Raw genomic sequence first — 22767 nt, 5'->3', positions numbered from 1 at the left:
TATTCCGGAGCTAAAACAGTCCCCAATTCGGATCTCCGGGAGGGGACTACTCAAGAGGATGTCGTTATCAGGAGAAAGAAAAGTGGCTTTCTACGGATCGTAGCGTGGAATGTCAGTTCCCTTAATCGGGAAGGTAGGTTAGTGTGATGTGCGTACTGTAAGACCTTCGGTCCACACACCATCAGATTATTTGACTTGTCGCTCTAACGAAGTAGGCGAGTGTCAGCAATAAGTCTCGTGGTCTTATTTCGGCGTGTTTATCTTCTGCCGTTAGGTCTGACGATAGAAATGCCACTTAGAGCTTAGAGTAACAGATTGGCGGTGACCAACTTTAAACAGAACTTGATTAATTTTCACACACATTTATTGAAATAATAAAATTCATAGATATTACGTAACTAGATTCTGCATACTGTGTACAACTGAGAATCTTAAGTTCCTATGGCCTTGGTACGTTAATCTTATTCTCAGATATCTCTAATAATTGACACAGTGTCTATACATTTCTCTTCATGGCTATGTACAGGAATATGATAATCTTGTTAGGCGCACACTGAAACTTGACTATAGACTGGTACAGACTAATGGAGACTGGTACAGACTGGTGCAGACTAATGCAGACTGACTAATCGGAGGTCTGTACACTCGTTGTAATACCTCGCGCGTTCATGTATCACTGCGCGAGTGTGATCCGCAAGGAGAAAAGGTTCTACGGTAGATGAATTCTCATTGGTCGCGTTATATATTAATACGCGGATCGGCGGAAGCAGAATTCGGTACGTCTCTATGACAGCGCCATCTCGTAGTGCGGAGACGGACGAGCGCTGCGCCTGCGCTGTTGTGCTTAGCGGGGCGCGCTCTAGTGGGAAAGTTGTGTACGCGCTGACTACGCGGCACTATGCACACAACAGTTAGAAAATTTAAAAAGGGAAATGGATAGGTTAAAGTTAGATGTAGTGAGAATTAGCGAAGTTCGGTGGCAGGAGGAACAAGACTTTTGGTCAGGTGAATACCGGGTTATAAATACAAAATCAAGCAGGGGTAATGCAGGAGTAAGTTTGATAATGAATAAAAAAATAGGAGTGCGGGTAAACTACTACAAGCAGCATAGTGAACGTATTATTGTGGCCAAGATAGACACGAAGCCCACGCTTACTACAGTAGTACAAGTATATATGCCAACTAGCTCTGCAGATGACGAAGAAATTGAAGAAATGTATGATGACATAAAAGAAATTATTCAGATAGTGAAGGGAGACGAAAATTTAATAGCAATGGGTGGCTGGAATTCGATAGTAGGAAAAGGAAGAGAAGGAAACATAGTAGGTGAATATGGATTGGGGGTAAGAAATGAAAGAGGAAGCCGCCTGGTTGAATTTTGCACAGAGCATAACTTACTCAATTCTAACACTTGGTTCAAGAATCATAAAAGAAGTTTGTATACATAGAAGAAGCCTGGAGATACTGACGTGTTTCAGATAGATTATATAATGGTTAGACACAGATTTAGGACCAGATTTTTAATTGTAACACATTTCCAGGGGAAAATGTGGACTCTGACCAAAATGTATTGATAATGAACTGTAGATTAAAACTGAAGAAAGTGCAAAAAGATGGGAAATTAAGGAGATGGGACCTGGATAAAGTGAAAGAACCAGAGGTTGTACAGATTTTCAGGGAGAGCAAAAGAGAACAATTGACAGGAATGAGGGAAATAAATACAGTAGAAGAAGAATTGGTAGCTTTGAGAGATGAAGTAGTGAAGGCAGCAGAGGATCAAGTAGGTAAAAATACGAGGGCTAGTAGAAATCCTTGGGTAACAGAAGAAATATTGCATTTAATTGATGAAACGAGAAAATATAAAAAAGGAGTAAATGAAGCAGGCAAAAAGGAATACAAACGTCTCAAAAATGAGATCGACAGGAAGTGCAAAATGGCTAAGCAGCTGTGGCTACAGGACAAATGTAAGGATGTAGAGGCTTATTTCACTAGGGGTAAGATAAATACAGCCTACAGGAAAATTAAGAAGACCTTTGGAGATATGAGAACCACTTGTATGTCTATCAGGAGCTCAGGTGGAAACCCAGTTCTAAACAAAGAAGGGAAAGCAGAAAGGTGGAAGGAGAATATAGAGGGTCTATACAAGGGCGATGTACTTGAGGACAATACAGGGTGATTCAAAAAGAATACCACAACTTTAGGAATTTAAAACTCTGCAACGACAAAAGGCAGAGATAAGCACTATATGTCGGTGAATTAAGGGAGCTATAAGGTTACATTGAGTTGTACATTTGTTCGCTTGAGGCGCTATTGACTAGGCGTCAGCGTCAGTTGATGCTAAGATGGCGACCGCTCAACAGAAAGCTTTTTTTGTTATTGAGTACGGCAGAAGTGAATCGACGACAGTTGTTCAGAGTGCATTTCTAACGAAGTATGGTGTTAAACCTGCTGATAGGTGGTGTATTAAACGTTGGTATAAACAGTTTACTGAGAATGGGTGTTTGTGCAAAGGGAAAAGTTCTGGAAGGCCGAGAACGAGTGATGAAAATGAAGCACGCATCCAGCAAGCATTTCTTCGCAGCCCAGGAAAATCGACTCGCAGAGCTAGCAGAGAGCTGCAAATTCCACAATCAACTGTATGGAGAGTCCTACGAAAAAGGTTAGTTATGAAACCTTATCGTCTGAAATTGGTTCAAGCACTGTCTGCACCTGATAAGATTAAAAGAATCGATTTCTGTGATTTTATCCTTGCTCAAATGGAAACAGATGAATCTTTCGTTTCAAAGATTGTGTTTAGTGATCAAGCAACTTTCCACACTAATGGGAAAGTCAACTGTCACGATGTCTGTATATGGGGCACTGAGAATCCGCGGGAAACAACTCAGTATGAACGTGACTCGCCTAAGGTGAACGTTTTCTGTGCCATTTCAGCCAATAAAGTTTTTGGTCCCTTTTTCTTCGAAGGTGCTACTGTAACTGGAGTACAGTATCTGGAGATGTTAGAGAATTGGTTGTTCCCTCAGCTCGAACAAGAAGCACAACAATTCATATTTCGGCAGGATGGAGCGCCACCACATTGGCACTTATCTGTCCGTAACTACCTGAACGTCAACTACCCGAGGCGATGGATCGGCCGCCAGGCAGCCCGTGACAGAGCACTTCATCACTGGCCTCCAAGAAGCCCTGATCTTACCCCCCTGCGATTTTTTCTTATGGGGGTATGTTAAGGATATGGTGTTTCGTCCACCTCTCCCAGCCACCATTGATGATTTGAAACGAGAAATAAGAGCAGCTATCCAAACTGTTACGCCTGATATGCTACAGAGAGTGTGGAACGAGTTGGAGTATCGGGTTGATATTGCTCGAGTGTCTGGAGGGGCCATATTGAACATCTCTGAACTTGTTTTTGAGTGAAAAAAACCTTTTGAAATTTTGTAATGATCTATAACAGAAGGTTATATTATGTTTCTTTCATTAAATACACATTTTTAAAGTTGTGGTATTCTTTTTGAATCACCCTGTATTATGGAAATGGAAGAGGATGTAGATGAAGATGAAATGGGAGATACGATACTGCGTAAAGAGTTTGACAGAGCACTGAAAGACATTAGTCGAAACAAGGCCCCGGGAGTAGACAACATTTCATTAGAACTACTGACAGCCTTGGGAGAGCCAATGCTGAAAAAACCCTACCATCTGGTAAGCTAGATGATTGAGAGAGGCGAAATGCCCTCAGACTACAAAAAGTATATAATAATTCCTATTTCGAAGAAAGCAGGTATTGACAGATGTGAAAATTACCGAACTACCAGTTTAATAAGTCACAGCTGCAAAATACTAATGCTAATTATTTGCAGACGAATGGAAAAGCTGGTAGAAGTCGACCTCGGGGAAGATCAGTTTGGATTCCGTAGAAATTTTGGAACACGTTAGGCAATACTGACCCTACGACTTATCTTAGAAGCTAGATTAAAAAGAGGCAAACCTACGTTTCTAGCATTTGTTGACTTAGAGAAAGCTTTTGACAATGTTGACTGGAATACACTCTCTCAAATTCTGAAGGTGGCAGGCGTAAAATACAGGGAGTGAGAGGCTATTTACAATTTGTACGGAAACCAGATGGCAGTTATAAGAGTCGAGGGACATGAAAGGGAAGCAGTGGTTGGGAAGGGAGTGAGACATGGTTGCAGCTTCTCCCAGATGTTACTCAATCTGTATATTGAGCAAGCAGCAAAGGAAACAAAAGAAAAATTCGGAGTAGGTATTAAAATCCATGGAGCAGAAATAAAAACTTTGAGGTTCGCCGACGACATTGCAACTCTCTCAGAGACAGTGAAGGACATGAAAGAGCAGTTGAACGCAATGGACAGTGTCTTGAAAGGAGCATATAAGATGAACATCAACACAAGCAGAGGAGGATAATGGAATGTAATCGAGTTAACTCGGGTGATGCTGATGGAATCAGATTAGGAAATGAGACACTTAAAGTAGTAAAGGAGTTTTGCTATTTGGGGAGCAAAATAACTGATGATGGTCGAAGTAGAGAGGGTATAAAATGTAAACTGGCAATGGCAAGGAAAGCGTTTCTGAAGAAGAGAAATTTGTTAACATCGAGAATAGATTTAAATACCAGGAAATCGTCTCAGAGATTATTTGTATGGAGTGTATCCATGTATGGAAGTGAAATATGGAAGATAAATAGTTCCGACAAGAAGAGAATAGAAGATTTCGAAATGTGTTGCTACGGAAGAATCCTGAAGATTAGATGGGTAGATCACATAAATAATGCGGAGGTACTGAATGGAATTGGGGAGAAGAGGAAATTGTGGCATAACTTGACTAGAAGAAGAGATCGTTGGTAGCACATGTTCCGAGGCATCAAGGGATCACCAATTTATTATTGGAGTGCAGCGTGGAGGGTAAAAATCGTAGTGGGTGAGCATGAGATGAATATACTAAGCAGATTCAGAAGGGTGTAGGCTGCAGTACGTACTGGGAGATGAAGCAGCTTGCACAGGATAGAGTAGTATGGACAGCTGCATCAGTCTCAGGACTGAAGACCACAACAACAACAAGTAATGCACAGCCTGTTTACGCTTTGGGACTTGTTACCAGTTCCGTAAATTGTCTTTTTGTTCAAACATTTCATTAACAGCATTTATTCGTGGACTAAACACTATTCTTCCAGGCAAGTAAGGAGACATCATTATCTACGTCGATGATATTGCGATAGCAGAACCAATTTGGTCAACACATAACAAAATCTTAGAAAATTTTTGCACAAATTTAATGATTCAGGTTAGACAATAAACTTAGTAAAATCACATTTATGTAAGAAGAGTGTAAAATTTTTAGTCCATATCATTTCACGAGAAGGTATTGCCATTGGCCCGAAATAGTAGAAGCAATCAGAGCAATCCCACCAGCTAATACTAAATGGCAAATCAGAAGCTTTTTAGGAGTAGTAAATTTTTACCACAGATTTTTAAATTGAAAATTTGACTCCACCAACATTATATTCTTGTGATTTTTCCTCCTATCTATGTAGTTCCCAATTCGTTCGAGTAATCAATCATTCATGATAGGAAACACAGTCATAGATCAGTCACACAAAAGGATTCAGAAATTTTACTTGTTAGAATGAAATCAGGCGATGATTCTTCTTCTCTGCAGGCCCGTGCTTTGGGGCAGTCTGCTAATCTGTACAAATAAAATGCCTCGTAATTTTGGGAGCGTTGTATAATCAGTCGGGAAATCTCAGATCAAGCGGATATTTGGCTTTGGTGAAGTTTAACCTTCCGAAGAAGTAATGGGGCTCTTGGATTATTAAATGCAGGTTCGTATCTAGTCTTTCGGAAGTTCCCTCCTGATTAACAACTACGCAATATATCTATGAATATCATTAATTCTCAAATGTCAAATACACACCTTTTGTTTGAAGAAGCATTATATATATTTCCCTTTTAATCGTACAATTTCGGATCAGTTATCTTCTGTCATAAGTCTCAATAATCAGATTACAGTTCTTCAAAACAAAGCTCAGGCTAATCGGCACGAAGACAATCTCGGAAGCTTTCTTCTTCTAACAACCACCAGAGAGAGTACTACAGAGAATAGTTATGCGCTCATGGCATAGCTATTGTATGAAACTATTTTGCGCATGGATTCTGCGAGTATGAAGATAGAAATTTTGTAAACGTCATTCAAGGGTAGAATTGTATCAGAATAATTCATCGAATATAAAGAGATATTACATTCTCTGACAGCCAAAAATACTATTTGGCACTGAAACGATAAATCACAATTAGATTTCGATATGCTGAAAGCTAGACTGTTAACTGCACCTGTTTTAGCTCATTCTGGTCTCTGAAAAGGATTTCTGCTCTTCACACTCTTCCAAAAATATATCCCAAAAGCACACTAAGAATGGAAACATTGTCCAAAACATTATTGTATTTGCTAGTAGAGTGTTAAGAAAATCAGAAAGGAATTACCCAGTCACCAACTTAGAAGTCTTGTCTGGGTGTTTACGAATTTTAGTTGCTATTTACTTGGCAAGCACACAGAAGTTTATTCAGACTACGAAGCCGAACAGTTTGACCATGGAAGTTTAACCATGAAAGATTACGTCGATGGGAACTGACATTGCAGGAATAAAATTTCACTATCAGGTATATTCCAGGAGAAGATAACATCATTGTCAATGCTTTATCTCGTCCCCCAACTGGATTAGCTGATAATAACAGAGATACTTCACAGGACACAAATTTAGCTTACTTTATCTACAATAAGTAGTTTCTGAAATTCTTATCTCAAATTCATTACTTGATATAACAGAAGAAGAAAATGAAGATCCAATTTGCTTTTTAGGAGTAGTAAATTTTTACTGTACATTTTTTTAAATTGAAAATTTTCACTCCGCCACGCTTTGGGACTTGTTACCAGTTCTGTAAATTGCTATGTTGGCAATACCTGATACTGTAGATATTGATATGTATGGAATTTTATGTAACTCATTCGGCATAAAATGAAATTTTGTTTCCTACTAAGTTGGTACGTGATAAAAGAGGATGTTGAGAGGATTCGATCTAATTCGATAAAGTATGTAACGTACCAGTGCTAAAAATTATTCAAGTTTCTTGGTTTTTAGTGAAGAACGGAAATATTATAATAATCGTTGTTCTTAATAAGCATGTAACGATGTAGTGTTTCTTATCTGCCAATATTTGAAGACTAAGTGGAGACTAAGCGTTATACTGGAAAATTAATAAAGTTTTATCAGGTATGAGGTTATCTGTGCATTGAAACCATTGGTGCTATATTTTGATGATGATGTATGATGTTTATGATGAGTTGTACGATGATATATGTCGATATTTGAGGTAATAATGAATGGGAACTAGTTAGGGAATCTGTTTTCTGTTGACGCTTGTTGTTGGGAGAATGGTTCATTTAGAAAGTTGCGAGCTAAGAAGTGAGTAATGTTGACGTCATATGAAATGCTAGTTATGCTTGAATGATATGAAATGAGTTACACACACTATACGAAAATGTATATTTGAACACCTGAAAGAGTTGATGCGTGCGTTAGTAAAATGTTAGATGGAATACGATTTGCCAGTTAGTTCTTTTTACTTACCAGCAGTACTACATTTCTTATGAATGATACAGGATTTGGGATGGACATCATTAAAGCAAAGGCGTTTTTCGCTGTGGAGGAATTTTTTCACGAAATTCCAATCACCAACGCTCTCCTTCGAATGCGTAAATATTTTGTTGACGCCTACCTACATAGGGAGAAACGCTCATCATGGGAAAATCAGGGAAATCAGAGCTCGTACGGAAAGATATATGTGTTCGTTCTTTCCGCGCGATATACGCGATTGAAATAATAGAGGATTGTTAAGGTAGTTCGATGAACCCTCTTCCAATCACTTAGATGTGATTTGTAAAGTATCCATGTAGATATGTTCATGACAGCAGCATTTCTTGGAAATTTTCTTTAGATAGTTTTGTAAACTTAAAAATAGTTTTACCACTTTGCACCAAACCTTAACCTTTTCTGTTCACCAGACCTCTTGAAAGTTTATGATGAGAAATTTTACTGAAAAGTGTTTACATTCTGTAAGATCATTGGGACAGACTTACTCAACACTATGAGAAATGAGAGATGAAACCTGTCACAAAGATGAAAGACAAAAATTCTAATAATTACTGACAGTATTTATCAGCAAACACTTTTAACTAAGTATATAAGACGTATTTAGTTTAAGCAATACCACGGTACACATGGATGCTGGCGAATTTCATTGACACTGACAAATACTTGACCAGTTGATGCCATCTATACATGATGGGTCAACAGAGACTGAATATTTATTTGCGGATTGTTTCAGGATGAGTGGAAATTTCATGTCACTAGAGCAAAGCATCGCATGTGACATGTGTGGAATAGTCGACTTACGGCAGTAACAGCAGTTTCTCTGAACTTGTATACCTTTGATTCAGTTGTAGAACGGAAAATAGTCGAGTATTGGACTTGGCGTAAGCTGGCAGAAGTATTAGTATAGCGCATATTGGTGGGGGAGTTGGCTGAAGAAAATTAATACGAATTAAAAATGTGATGGAAGGATTTACAGATGCAGCTGTTAATAAATGGATTAGTGTTTTCATTTTGACTAAGAAGGGTTTCTTCTTAGGACGAGAAGATCGTCCCAATCTTTCTCCCTGCAGTTAGTTTTACTTTGGCATATTTTAGGAGCTGCGATTTGCTCTTGCTGTGCTCTTGTTGCTAATTATGCTGTAAGTTTTCAGGTGAGATTCTTTACATATCTTGTTGGTTGTTTCATTTCCCATCTCACTTTTCCATTGTGCAAATTCTAAGCATTTAGTTTGTAGTTCAGATTTTTAATGGGCCAATGAACAGTGTGTATGTCATAGTGTTGCTACGTAATTTCAGTGTTTCAATTTTTTTGGACAGTGCATAGTTTGATTTTGCTAGTGGTTCTTGAGAGTAACATTTCTGATTTCTTTTCCTGCACTGTGAACGCTGGTTAGTTTTGTCTTTATGCAAAGGTGTGCACTGAGACACACTATTCACAATATCAATTCCAGTCCAACCTGTTCATGAGAGAGAAAGTACATTCAGGTTTGAGTAAAAAAAGCAATCAAAAATTTAGTGCTTATGGATTAACTAAAGACCGAGACTTTGAACGTCTTTCACACACATATGTCGAGTGAAACGTTGCAACACCCCTGCACCCTAAATATGGAGATATGGGAACTCTACCTGAGGAAAACAATATAGGTATCCTAGATAGGATTTGTCTTTAAAATGGAGATTACGTTGCAGATCAGTCAGTTACATCTGTTCATGCACAGGAGAGCTTTCAACTGCAACGGCAAACGATTTCGAAAACACATGTAAGATTGCCACTGTCATCAAAAAGTTTAGGAAACTATTCTTGCAATTATATCAAGGTCAGAATGAATTCCCCAGCCCTCACGTTTTCTTTAAGTGAGATAAACTCGACTGCCATTGCCAGAATTTGTCCATTGAAAACAGCAATTTTCTTCTTAATTGCATCCTCCAAATCATAAATAATCTGTTTCTCACCTTGCTGTGTGTTACTGTGAGTGGTGTGCAGTCAAGTTCACTTAAAATACAAGGTCTGCAATCCATTTTGGATGTTCTAATCTTCGTTTCTGCACTCCTTTTTCCTTCATAAATTCCCCAATAGTGGATTCGAAATCCAAAATTCTTCCCAAGTATGCCACTTAACTTAACCAACGTCCGCCTAATTTGTAGGAAGGTATAAAGTCTCGATACTCTACGTTACATTGCATCAAAAACTGTTGCAGCTGGCAGTGGAATTAAGAGAGCAGCTTCAGAAATTTTTCTGTCTGTACAAATAATTTCTTCACTGGCTCCATGCCTGCAGAGTCGTCATAAAGTTCTTGTTCATTTACAGAACAATAAAATTCCATGTACCAATCGTTATAATTTTTTGCTCTTTCGTTGGCAACTACAGCTTTCAGTTCTTTCTGCACGTTACTGTAATGTCGTTCCATAGAAAATCTGCAGTCCCCGTCGATTATGCGACTGCATGGTAGATATTGAAAATTCTCGTTTCTCTTCTGCCGTTCTCATTCACCTTTAGAGGTCGGTGTCGCCAGACCGCCAGACTGTCTCTTTCTGTGCAAACAGCCACTGAGTCTGCGAACATCCCCTACAACGTGAAATACAGCGAAGGTTAAACAGCAATGACAGCACGTTTCTACCCAATAGAAGATAGTTGTGTCGACCGGAAAATGCCACACCGCAATACTCAACGATATGTCACACTGTGGGGGACCGAGCAAAGCCAAAGCAGTCCGAGTCAAAGCACACGTGTGGTTTATACACCTGGCTCGAAGGGGTTGTGAGGTGTATTTGTATCTAGAATCTGACATAAAATTCGAGCTCTTCCATGAGTAGCTTCTCAGCTCCGCATCTCCCGCGGATATGTCTATTACTTCGTAGTTATTTCGTCCAGGGTTACAAATTCATATAAGGTCTGGGGTTATTTCAATGGCTTAAGAAACTAACAGAAACTCTGCTTAATGTTAGTTGTTACTAGCCGCCAAATCGTACCACCTCCCATAAAAACTACAGTAGGATTCTTAAAATGTTCTATTTTAATTATGTAAGTAAAAGGAAATGAAGTAAATGATCTTGTTGTGTGTTTTGGATATAAATAAAATTTAAAAGAAACGCTCAACTTAAAATTTACAATTTATTTTTGCCATTTTTCTAAGACTTCGAAAATGGCGCCATTTAGGGTGCTAGTTTCCTAGGTTTCCTAAAATGCATCACAGGTTACCGGAATCGTACTCATTCCCAGCATTACACAAAATTTCACTGAATATGGACCGCAAAAAAACCTTAAAAATATTCTAAATGCTACACTATTATTATCGAAAGCTGGAAAATACATATATCATTGTCCAGTTTCAGTGATTAATTCACACGCAAAACTGAAACTGAAAGGTCATTTCACGTTTTAAAACACCACCACAGCCCATTTTCTGCAGATTGTGCACTAAACCACATCCTCCACATCACTTCCTTCAGGAGAGCAAAAACAGTGTCGAAGAAAGAATGGTATTTTTGTTGCTTTTCTACTTCTTCCTGTTGAGGTTCGAGGCTCACCAATTCATAGCAACACTTACTTTGGAATTTTAAGAGAGTTTTTCTGCCTTGTCTCTTGTATTCTTGAAGTTAACAGTTCATCTTTCTGACCGCGTTTCTTTCATCATTTTCCAGTTTCAGTTGAGACAAGATTTCTGGAAGGGCTAACTTGTAGTGGTTGTGGTACTTTTTATTTTATGGGTTGTAAAGGCCACTCCCGTTTCTTGACGCACATTGTCAGCATTGGCGTTGGGAAAGGCAGGCGTATTGAGTCTCTTCAGTATACTCTTGGTTACTTTTTAGTGAATGGGTAACACATGACACAAATTCAGCATTGGAAACAACGTTTCTATCTACGGACCGGTTTCCAGTGGTTCTGAAACCATTCATTGCACTCCTCAAGGCCAGTGCTCGGCCGTACGCTTCGGAAAGTAGAGAAAAATCCTTGAACTCAGTCGCGGCTGACTCACTATGCTAGAGTACAGCATCATTGCGCCCATCAGACATTGTCAGTAAGGCGAACAAAGTGTTTTGAGTACTGTATTTTCAGTTTCGATCGCCAGAATACAGAGCCAAGATCTGCATCCGCAGTAAGTAAAGAAGCTTTGCTACTGTAATATAATATGAAAGTTAAGACATGGATTTCAGTGGATATGTAGTATTTCATTTTTACAATTGCAGTGGTAGCTTTGTATTGTGATAGACTGTAATTCTTAGATAGCAGATAAAAATAAATATTCGACTTGTTTTTTAAATATGTTGTCTGACTTCCCACGTTATCTGCCAGGAGGCTATAGATTCTATCTGTAAACGAAAGAGTGAGTGAATAGTCTAGTTAAATGGTTCAAATGGCTCTGAGCACTATGGGACTTAACATCTGAGGTGATCAGTCCCCTATAACTTGGAACTACTTAAACCTAAATAACCTAAGGACATCACACACATCCATGCCCCAGGCAGGATTCGAACCTGCGACCGTAGCGGTCGCGCGGTTCCAGACTGAAGCGCCTAGAACCGCTCGGCCACTCCGGCCGGCAGTCTAATTAAAACCTTCCAGCTCGTACACTTCCTCATTTTTGTAATCATGCAGAAAACATGTTAAGCCTACTGCTTCAATGCGAATTACTCTTGTACAATAGCTTTTCAGTTTACCTACACAGTCAACATATGTCGTAGTGAAACTCTTTCTGAATAGAATGTTATAATCGCTTCCGCGTGAGTGCAGTATTTTCCGATTCACTACAGATTAATTAAGTCAGCAGCAAAACTGAACAAAAACCACCAGAAATCTGGATGATGAAATGAAAGTTAAGTTTACTTACATTCTATCTTATCATTTCAGTTAACTAGCAGACATTCGGTATTTACATATTCTCGTAAGGTCTTCAGTGCTCAGAGCACTGTCCTTAAAACTTTACAACAAAAGTTTCGTGTCTGTAATTCCACAGGAGAAGGTACATTTCATTCCCCCACCCAAGAAAAACGAGAACATGTTTACATTCTATCTTATCATTTCAGTTAACTAGCAGACATTCGGTATTTACATATTCTCGTAAGGTCTTCAGTGCTCAGAGCACTGTCCTTAAAACTTTACAACAAAAGTTTTTCGTGTCTGTAATCCCACAGGAGAAAGTACATTTCATTCCCCCACCCAAGAAAAACGAGAACATGCTTATGAACAGGAAAATATCACACTATCATATCACAATGAATGTTTTTATGCCGCTAATTTACAAAAAGAAAAGAAAAAATACCTCGCTGGCGCTGCTAAGTTTTTCTCACTCACTCGTATATTTTAATCTCATCGACAGCTCATGTACTCTCTATAATCCCAATAGAAGGCAATACTTTCGTCTGTCTCAGTTGTCTCTGTTGCTATCTGTATCGTTTGTGACATCAAAAAACGAAATAATACCTATTTTAGCCGGCGGCTGTAGCCGAGCGGTTCTAGGTGCTTCAGTCCGAAACCGCGCTGCTGCTTCGGTAGCAAGTTTGAATCCTCCGTCAAGCATGGATGTGTGTGATGTCCTTAGGTTTTTTAGGTTTAAGTAGTTCTAAGTCTAGCGGACTGATGACCTCAGATGTTAAGTCCCATAGCGCTCAGACCCATTTGAACAATCTGAACTTATTTTGACAACTACGTCCTTTTCATCTACATCATTTACGAAATATGTCTCAAATAACATTCCATTTGTGTGCTACGAGAAATCATATGCATTTCACGGGATACGAAAAACACACTATTTGTGAACGAAATTCGCGAGAAAGTAGGGCATACATCCGTGAATAAGTATTACATTACACATGCCTGCCTAAATGTAGATATTTTATGAGCACACATGATGTTAAATATATTCATAATACATTAATATATTATTCTGTGAGACAGTTATCAATATTAAAAGAAAAAGAAAAATTCCTCCTTCTTACACATTTCTAAACATTCATGGTGGTGTCTGATTGTACTATATCGTGTCTCCCTACCACTTTCGAGCAACGACGTTCTGAGCGTGTTTTTTAGGGAACTAGTTTGAACCTGGGACCTGTTGCTGGTAAGGAGACGCCAGACCACACATGACATGTAGAATTCAGAAGAGTTCAGTGAGACTAGCGATGATATGACCAAATACTAAATGATCTCAGCGTCAGCTCCACTGCACTCCCTGTAAAAGAATCTTAATACTAACTAAATTTAGTGGAAAGGGTTCAAGGCTTTCCTATTTTTAGTTAGCTGGTAAAATAACGTCGAAAAAGCAGTTAAGTTTACCATTGGAAATTTATTCTAATCACAAACATCGTTTATAAATTGCACTATTGATAAAAGGAAATGTTTTAATACAGGATGGTAAAAACCAACTGCGTTCAACAAAAATGTGAACGAATATTCCCTGAATGGGTTTCCAAGTTCTACAATCGACCGAAGGATGACCTATGCCATATCACATCTATAATCTAGGTTTAAATTTAAGTTTCACAAAAGAGAAAACTATAAAAATGGTCTACAGTGACCCTCAATTATCTTTAATTACTTATTTAACTTGTCGTAAATTACAGTGGCTGATGTGGCTTCTCAATAATTATATAAAAGAAAAATCATCGCGTTTCAGATCTGTTCTTCAAGTGGCAAATGTGAACACCATGAGTTTTAATTAACGATCGACACTAGTATTACGCAAAAAGGGGGTGTAACAGATGAGACTTCTGCAGTTCTGAGTGAAGCCTTATGCGCTCACAAATGCGGCATCGCGTGCGTTCATTACCTTGTCGGTGTTTAAGCAGCGTCAGGGCGGCAGCGGCCGGCGCAGCAGCCATCCAGCCCGCCGTCTCGGAACTAACTCTCCTCTAACTTCTCCTTACTACAATTTTCCGAAGTTAGTTTAAAAAAACTATCTGGCTATGTTTTCATCTGACCAATCAGGGTCTCAATGTTAACCTTAAGCTCTGCCTACAAAAATTCTGTCTATCCAATGAGAAACGTTATATTTTTCGTGGTGGGGCAATGTTTTTAAAGTTTGCAACGTAACAGAGACGCTAAAAAGTCTCACGCTAAAACCTGCAGCTGGTGTGGTCCTTTTAGCGTTATCGTGAGATCTATACTGTTCTTCTGGAGGGCTCTATCTTTTAACATGGGCTGGAGGATTGTCCTAATGTAACAGACACGCGAAAAAGTCTCACGCTAAAACTTGCGGGTGGTAGTGGCCCTTTTTGTGTTATCGTAAGATCTATACTGCTTTTCTGGAGGGCTCTAGCTTTTAACATGGGCTGGGGGTGATCCTTGACGTACCTGAGAGGCGAAAAAGCCTCACGCTAAAACGTGCGGGTTGTATAGTCGCACAGGTAGGCTCGCGGCGTGGGTGCCCAGCCCCTCCCTTATCTAGCTTAACACGGTTCTGCTCTCGGCGTCTGTCCTCGTTTCTCCCCTCGGAACTGCGTCTGCTTCACGGTGGGAAGGTACGACATGCGTTTAGGCATTCTTGTGTTAGTCTGTGGTATTCCATTTGCTCACTCGTTACTCGTATTACTTTGGTTAATTTAATGTCACGATTTATTCCGAGCTATGTGACATACTACTGGATTTGCTTATCATGTCAGGGTTTTCATGTAAGGTGTTGGATTTGCCTGACAGCTTACACATTGAGCAACTGTTTTCTTCGCAAAATTTTACCTTTAAATCCCGGTTAAGCAGCAGGCAGCATTTGTTCCATTAATATTAGGCTTCAATGTCTGCTATTTTTACTAATCATTCTGGTAACGGCGAATATTATTCTTGCATTAAATGTATTATTACTCTCAGTAAAGCACTTCATGGGACCGATGACCTCGCATTTTGGTATCCTCCCTCCAACCAACCAACCTATACCACTTCACAGCAGTTTTAATCGCAGTGGTTGGTGCTTTCATGAACTATTATTACTTTTATATGTTTTATTTCACATGTCTAACGGAAGGGCATGGATTTTTATTATCGTTAGTGAATATTTTTCCATTTAATGGATATCATGCCAACAGGCAACAAGTTTTAATGGAGAGGGTGTGACACGTCACATTCACGTTCATACTGCCATTCATGTTCAGTGTAGCCTTAACCATCTTTTCCCTAATAGAACAGCGTTGAACCCTGTTGTTTAAGCCTCCAGTTCTCTCCATATAAAACCAAGCACTAATAGCATTTTCATTATTTCTTCCACAACTTAACCACGTAAATCGCTTCCTGTTGGCTCTTGACATAGCTCATGAATCGTTTCTTCCATTTCCTCTCCATAATACAACGATCCACTCTACATAATAACTAAATTAATAGCACAGCTCCCTCTCCCAATGACAGTTACCTTCTGCCCTCTACCCTCTACCCTCTGCCCTACTTCCAAATTCTGTCACACCGCACTGTAATGCATGCCTTCATGGACTCATTAAATTGATATATTTCCTTCACCTAAAATGGACCTACATTTTTACTTACTGATGTTATCACCTATCAACAAGAATTTTTTCTGATACCCCTTTTCCTTTCATGACTCTTCATAGTTTCCAAAACCCAGATTTCCACCAAAAAATCCTCCTCCTTCAATTTTTCTGCTTCATATATATAAATAAACTTCATTAGTATTTCAGCTATTACTTTATTTCTTCCCATTAGTTCCTACTATAACTGTGGGCAATATAGGATTCACTCTACCAAAAAATGTTTAGAAATTCATCCTTTATTGGTATACAACGTACGAAAATCACTATCCACTATTAAAGCTAAATAATAAGCAACACAGTACAAAAATTAAACATATTATAAAATAATATTGATCATACGAACTGTAAACGTTGTCTACGTCTAATCTCTATCTTCCACTTTACTTTAGCATGTCTCTTTCCACATTCTGGAAAGGCAACAATCTCATAACCTTAACTTCGTTCCTTCCTGCTCCCCATATTCAAGGTACTCATTTCTACAGACAATTAAAACATTTACATGCACCAAAATGCGTATACCCATTGTAAAAATATTTAATTGAAGAACGCATATATTTGGTTAGCATTTATTGTTTCCACTGAAAGAGGCCACACCCTTGATTATTGAACAATGCTTCTTCGTGAAATTTAAATTTATCCTTCATGATTCGTTCTTCTTGTACTTCTAACATTCTTCTTAATTGCTCTATACTATTTATAGGTAAATAATACGGATATATATATATATATATATATATATATATATATATATATATATATATATATATTCACTTTCATTTTTTGTTCACCTTTATACCCTGGGATAATTCCAAGCCTTGCTGAAAAAACCTTTCACATTGGGTTTGAACTTCTTACAGTTGCAGCTGCTGTATTGGATCTCAGTTTTTACATCCCTAAAACCTGATTGGAAATTCGTCGTCTATAGTTACTTCATTACAGTCTGTTCTTTTTTCCTGTTTGGTAGATACGTTTGCTGACTAGATTCTGCTGTCGTAGTCCGCCATACTTTCTTCTCTGGATTTTCCCCTTCCAAATCCGCTTTCTTACCCAAAAATCTACTTTTCTTCCATTTCTCTCATAATATATACTCATTTTCCATCCATCCAATAAAGGCGTTTACCTGATTTCCGTAAGACACTGAATTATCACCAAAATTTTCATTGTTCATAATTCTGTTACATACATTTTTTGCTGGAAATTTACCATCTTACTGCTAACTCAAGTCGCCTCTTGGAAACTCATATCTTTGACACATAAGATAATCGCCTCCCAATGCTTATTCATTATTTCCCAACATGTGCTGTCTATTTAACATTAATCACTTCCAGTGTGGATCTCCAATGTCAACTATGTGTCACTGAGACATTCACTTAGCAATGGTTCCGATAAGTCGGGCTGCTTCTTTAACTGTTCTTAACTCTACCCTATCTTGACATCTTACTACACTGTATTGGGTGCAGGATTGTCAACAGAACTGGATCCTGTCTCAGGTAGACTCTCACTAATTCTCACACCTCCAATAGCAACAGGTTCGCTCCAAGGCATATTAGTGTCTCTTGGCACATTTCGTAATTTCTCCTCCCAATATTGCTATCACCATGATTAGTATTATAACTCTAGTTTCGATAGCCATTCCGGTCACGGTGGCCGAGCGGTTCTAGGCGCTACAGTCTGGAACCGCGCGACCGCTACCGTCGCAGGTTCGAATCCTGCCTCGGGCATGGATATCCTTATAGGTTGATGATGCTCAGAGTCATTTGAACAATTTGTTTTTCTTGATAGCTGTCGTATCTATTCTGGCATAATCTATTGCTTTCTCACCTACTTTCTTAGTAATTTGCTGATTGTGCACCATCCATCCATAATTGGCTTAATGGGTACATCGTTACAAACTGTTCCCCTCCTTTGACCATGCACTCATTTCATGATCACTCTGTTCTCCTTTATTATTAGAACTATTCCTCGACCAATTTAAATAATCAAGTTTGGCACTATTGCAATTTATTCCTGTGAGCTGTTCTCTAGCGGCTGTGGGTAACCTAGTGACGAGCACGTAACTCATGTTGGTTCATAAATACTTTCAGCTAAACTGTTTGCTTGAGTGGGTTGCCGTTGCAGGAAATTCATACTACCTCCCCGCATCTTTCTGTAACGTCTGGACGGAGCAATTGTAGCCTTAGTCTCTTTGGGGCACCTTCTGACCAAAAGTTTGAATGAATTCTCTTTCATATCTCTCGTATGACAAAGTATACATTTAACACTCCTCACTGCAAAGAACATCCTTCTAAATAATTTATCACAACATTCACCTTTCATCGACTGCTCCAAGCTACCTGTAAGGTTTCATGAAACGGTTTCAGAAAAATTACGGCGTAGCTTCTCCTCTTCTGGCTTAAAGGTGGAAATTTCTGGTTTAACCCTCTACCCATTTCAAACCTATATTCTTCTCAGAATAGATTCCCACTAACACTCACTTCTGCTTCAGAAGAAGCACTACTTCTAAAACTTACTCTTCTTTGATTTCCTATTAAACGTGCCATGTAATTTTCAAAATAGACCCTAGTTGTGTAATACTGTCTCGTAACAGGTTCTCATTTCCTCCAACACGTAAAAAGGCAAGCTCTCAACGTTACTCTGAACTATCTTCTCCTTGCTACTCCTCACAGAAAAATCAACACTTGTCGCACTCACACTATCCACGGATGAAGCACAATTTATCAACTTCGTTACTGCCGAGTTCGATCTACTACGTCAAAAGATGTTGCAAGTTTTGCTTGAACTCTTCTTGACCTTTCTGCAATTCTGTAGCTAGTCATCTATCAATTTTTTATTCTTTTCCTCCATTTTTTCTGTCAAAACCCATTTTACATCTTCTAATAACATATTATTACACGCTAACGGACGATAAAAAAACCTTATCTTAATAATCGCCAGTAGCCATTTTGTTGAAATTGAAAAATCGCTCACGGATACAAAAATTAACTTAATTAAATAAAATTAATATGTTTGAGGTTATTTTAGTTCTGTCGTTGCAACTACAAGAAAATGCCCGTTTTTTCCAGCAGATGCGTTTCGCCTTATTGAGGTAAAGCATCATCAGTGGTCTGTAGTTAAAGATATTTACAACCGGAATGTGATTTGCTTCTGAGACCTAAAAACTGTTTGATAACAATACGTTGCTTTTTACTTATGGTGATTTCCACTTGTTTCTCGACTACATCGGGAAATATCTTTAATTAAAAATCACTGATGATGCTTACTTTTCAAAAAGTTGAATAACTTCCAATGCATTCTTAATTGAGGTAAACGCAAGCGTTAATTACTGTCATTACAATGTTATTACAAAACCGGGCTATATCTTAAGATGTGGGAAGGTTATAAATATTCGTCGTAAAGTCAAGGAACCGGTGTCTTCCTGGAAAAAGAGCAGGTGGCCAGGAAGCGTCAAGGCGGGTACGAAACGAGCAGCGAGCCTTACCTGCTTCAGTGCCAGTTCATTCCTGACTTTCGCAGAGATTGGAGAGTTCGTACTGTGAAATATTATCGGAATTTTTACAATATAGTGAATTAAAAATGTCTGTCATGAATACACCGCGAGAGTATCAGAAGCTGCAGATTCATTATACTGTAATTGTCGGAGGCGATATTAAAAGATGCGGTTCTTTATTATGAAAGCTTGCATGTAGCAAATAATTTGATTGTACCACAATCTTCAATGACAATTTCTCGTGAAGCAAATTTGATGGGTGAAGAAATTACAAACTTATTATGGACCTGGTAGGTGAAAAAATACTTGTGACTGGTTATGAAGATGCTCACGAAAATGAAAACTGTGAAGGTACGGCCTTTCGAAAAGTACGAATATGAACCAGTAGAAAAGAAGTCTTTCTTTGAATTAAATAAAAAATAGCATTGTTTGTATCGCAAAGGCTCATCCCACATTGAAATTATAAACATCTACAAAACGGACGCAGCCGGTTAAGGAGGAAGAAATACTTATCTCAATTAGAAGTAAAATTAAAAAAGGAGGCAATTAGAGAAGTAGGCAGGGATCATATCCAAGACGTATAATCGTTTTGTTGAAATCCGAGAGAATTATCAGCTAGTGACTAAACGGCATTTACAACAATAGCCTTTAGCAACAGCACAACAGTTTAAAGATTTTAAATTTAAAGCTTCTGACAGCTGGGTTCATAGATTAAAAAATAAGCACGGAATTTGTCAGCGACAAGCGACAGGACTTGTTTCAAGAAACGAAATATCGACAATTGAATGAACTTTAGCTGCTGCAGTCAGTTTTCGAACTCAGACGTTAAAATTGATACCGAGTTTCAACAAATATTTTGTTATCAGCACTGACCAGACAGATATTTATTGCAGGGTATTTAAAAGTTCATTTTTCCCTCTATTTTTACGATTCTCTGACAAAATATTTCAATTTCGGTTCTTTTTTTTCTTTCCAGGACGAGTGTATCAGACAATGCGTGACAGGATTGAAAGTGACACATTCATATACCGCTCAATATGCTCTCTCTGTAAACATCCTACCTCAACTATTCGTTTGATTACGAGAGGCAGTTATTAACTTTGGCCCCTGAGTTCAAGAAACATTAGAAGAATATAAGCAAAATTATAAAAACATTGTAACAACGTCTTTCAAATCTAGGAGGCTAATGGTAGATCCGTAAACTGACATTCTCAACAGGTGTATGAAGTTTTACGTGGGTCAAGAACGGTTTCTGTTAGTAATTGACTCTTGGGGTGGACAAGCAAAGCTCGGATTATACGACTAAATCTTTCAGGATGACGAGAAATCACGAAATTGCTCAATTAAATTGATTCCTTCGAATTGTACCAAGCTTGTTCAAGCATGTGACGTATATTTTTATAGAAAAGTAAAAAATCTGATAAAGTGTACACAAAATTGCCCTTATCTTATTAAAAATAGCAGAAATAAATTCTCGTGAAGACTGTATAAAAATACAATCAAGAATCGATCATCAGCTGTCATCACCAGTTTTTTAGGGTATATGCGTGATATGCTTTCAGGCTTTCTGATGAAAGAGAAGTTTTCAGGAATGTCAATGAAGTATGTTTCTCAACAGATCTTTTAAAAACCATGGTTCATGGAAACAACTTTCCTTCGTAAACTGTGCAAGATGCCAAAGTTTTTTTTTTTGTTTTCAATATTTTTGTGACAATTATCATTATGGTGCTTACATATAAAATAGAAACTTGAGAGATGAGCATGTTGTTAAGAATTTTATATAATTCAAACTCTACCCAGAATTTTATGACAGTGGTAATTAATTCACCTCCTTTAAAACTGCATTCTAAATTATTCAACTTATTAAAAATAAAATATTAATGAGTGTAATTCATATTTTAAGTAACTGTGACAGCCATTGCATAGCAAAAGTAAAATGATTCACGATTTAATTGATATTATTTTATCTCATTAACGTTATTTAACAGTTGTTATACTTTTTAAAACAATTAAGAAATGATAGCTTACCGGCAGGTAGGTGGGACCGAACCCAGATCGGCTACGTGGCAGTCTACCACATTCCTGTCTGAGTTGCTTTACTGACGTGCTGCGTTTCCACTTACGAGCCGTACGTGAGGTGTGTATGAGCTACGTTTAAGACTTCAGAGCCCTTTCTGTCTGAGTTTTCTGGACAGTGCGCTTCAAGACTTGCACGAGTGGTCGCCCTGCCAATCTGCGAAGTCTCAGTCCGAACTGAATTTCCCTCGTCAGACAGTGAGCCACGGCGCGGTCTGCTGAACTGCAGTGAGAGTATAGCTCTACAACCACCTCCGCTACACAGGTGACTGTCCGTAGCGATTCCCGGCTCTCGCACGAGAGTTGCGAATGTAGTTTTTGATCCAAATGGGCTATGCTAATCCTGAAGATGACGCTGTTTCGAGCAATTTATTTCTGAGTTAGTGAATGAGTAATACTGAAAAAAAAGTGTGAATTAAGTGTGAATCTAATGCATACCTGTCGTGTAACAGTTACATAACTGCCAATTTTATCCCTGATACCTACTGTCTGTTGCTGTTATAGTTTTATCTTCGTCAATGACCGCCTTCTATAACAGATGCCACAGCAGTAACCAAGATAAGTGAAAGATAAACGATAAACTGCACTCTGTGACTTCAGTAGAGAAGAGATAATACTTGAAACCACAGGCTGTTAATAGCATCGACACAAAGCCTGATGTACATCTATAAAAGGACAACACGCAAGAGAACAACTGCAATCTTCGGCCGATAAGCGCTGAACTCGGAAAAAACAGTATTTATCTGCATGATACAATACAGTCTGGTATTTCAACAGCTATCGAGGCTACAATTATAAGCAATTAAGCTTCCACGTTATCTGCAGTTTTATCTGTACTTCGGGATTCCACACATCTGAGAGATTTCGTTCCTTACGACAAACAAGTACTTGTTTCTCGATATAGTCTACTTTCAGATCAAAGCGTTTTGTAGCATATCATTCTATTGCGTGAATTACATTCCAGAAATGCGTTTATGGAATGTCCAACCATTGCTACAGTAAGTTTCTCATCCGAATCGTAAGTTTTGTAAGCTATATATTTCTATAGCAACGCGAGTAGATTCGGGTA

This window comes from Schistocerca gregaria, chromosome 2 (genome assembly GCF_023897955.1).
Source record: "Schistocerca gregaria isolate iqSchGreg1 chromosome 2, iqSchGreg1.2, whole genome shotgun sequence".
Taxonomy (NCBI): Eukaryota; Metazoa; Arthropoda; class Insecta; order Orthoptera; family Acrididae; genus Schistocerca; species Schistocerca gregaria.
The sequence above is the reverse complement of the archived record's forward strand: the minus strand, read 5'-3'. Positions refer to the sequence as shown.